Genomic DNA, 1,905 nt, shown 5'->3' with positions numbered 1-1,905 from the left:
CACCGCCCTCGCCCAGCTACAGCCCCCGCAGCGGAGCGGGGAGCTGGGCAGGACGAACGGCACAGAAAGAATGCTTCTAGCAGGGGAGAGCTTCCCTCCTCGTCCAAAATCACTTAAGACTGTTATTTAAAAGAAAAAGAAAGAAAGGAAAAAAAAAGTGTTCTGGCAACCTGCAAAATTTGGCTGGTTGAAGAAGCCATTTGGGTTGTCAAGGGTTTTTGTCTTCAGATGAATTTGCCTGGCTAGCTGACATGGGCCGGATTAGGGGAAAAATATTAAAAGGGTTTTAATTTCTATCCATGGGTTTTATTGCCTGCAAACATACATGGTCATTTCTTTCTAAGGTTTCCAATTTGCTAATTTAGACGTTTCCTCATGGAAAAAGAATGTCCTGGACTAAGGACCGGGCTGCTGGCGCTGCTCTGCACGCCGGAGGAAGCTTAGGTGAGGCGTGATGCAAAGACAAGACAGGCACATCACGGTCTGAAGGCAAGTATCAGCCACCACGGACCCCAGATGCTTCACAGCCACGTGCCAGCACCGATACCATTTGGCAGCACCCACCAAAAAGACAGACCTGGTGGCTGGAACACGGAGGGAGACAGAAATAAAGTACAGGGCATCCTACAGCATGTTCCTCCTGCCGCTGCAGATGTTTAAGTCACATCACTGGGTATGTCACATCGCGTTTGGGAGATTTCAGAGAAGGGCAGGTGGGAAACCGGCCCAGGAAATGGCACATCTAGGAAGGTTTCTTTCCAGGCATCAGTTTGTTTGGAAAGAAAAAGAAAAGAAAAAAAAAAAGAGGAAAAGAAATAATCTGGCCTGAACATAAAAAAAAAAAAGTCTCCTGTACTTCTGCTAGAGTGGCAGCAGTATTTCTTCTGCCCTTAAAAACACAGGAGCAGACAGATCGATTCGGTTCAAAACATTAACAAGACAGAGCCAAGAAAAGCACTTTTGGGTCAGAACAAGCCCAGAACATTAAGGGAGAAAGGACCAAGGAAGAAGCAGCTGGAAGCACATGAGAAGGGTTATAATGGGAATATGACTGCTGCCACAGTTACAGCCTCACCAGTGTGACCTCTAATGGGACCAGCTATATATTTTCTTAATATTAGGAAAAAAAAAAAGGAATTAAAAGCGTTTTGCAGACTCATGCGGAAGGCACGAGGGACAGAAAGGGATTTCTAACTTTATATAGGTCAAACATCATCCATACGGGTTCACATAATACTCTGTACAACCACAGCCACCGCATAAGAATTAAGCTCCAAAGTACTCCGGAGGGATCCCTGGGAAGTCTGCTCTCTCCTACCTGAAGAGCAGCAGAACAGTAATTCAGTTCGGATCAATACGTGCTACAAGCGAAGGGGGCTGGAGAACAATTGCCCATTTCTGCCGCTTCACCTCAGGGGAAATTAGGATGGAAAACGTGGGCTGTCGTAGAGAAGCAGCTCCCTGCTGCTGGAAACGCCGGTCTCGGCAGGAGGGAGGTGGAAGGGAGACCCCAGGCAACAGGACATGAAGGGGTCTTCAGAAACCTCCAAACCCCAGTCAGCCTCCAGCCCCCTTCTCCGCAAGACGGCCCCCTCCCTTGGCACGATCTCTCTGGGGGACACAGAGGACCTCTCAGGCCAGCCCCTCTGGGGACGGCATCTTGCAAAGGGCCGAAGTGCTGAGATCCCGTGGGAGGGTGAAGGACAGAGGAGTTTGGGGCACCTGGGAAGCTGAGGGGAGCTCCATTACTGCCTCACAGAATCACGGAAGGGTTTGGGTTGGGAGTGACCTTCAAAGCCCACCCCATTCCAACCCCCCTGCCCTGGGCAGGGACCCCTCCCACCACACCAGGTTGCTCACAGCCCCATCCAGCCTGCCCTTGAACCCTCCCAGGGACGGGGCCGC

This window comes from Cariama cristata, unplaced genomic scaffold (assembly GCF_000690535.1).
Source record: "Cariama cristata isolate BGI_N322 unplaced genomic scaffold, ASM69053v1 scaffold22386, whole genome shotgun sequence".
NCBI lineage: Eukaryota > Metazoa > Chordata > Aves > Cariamiformes > Cariamidae > Cariama > Cariama cristata.
This window is presented reverse-complemented; position numbering follows the sequence as displayed.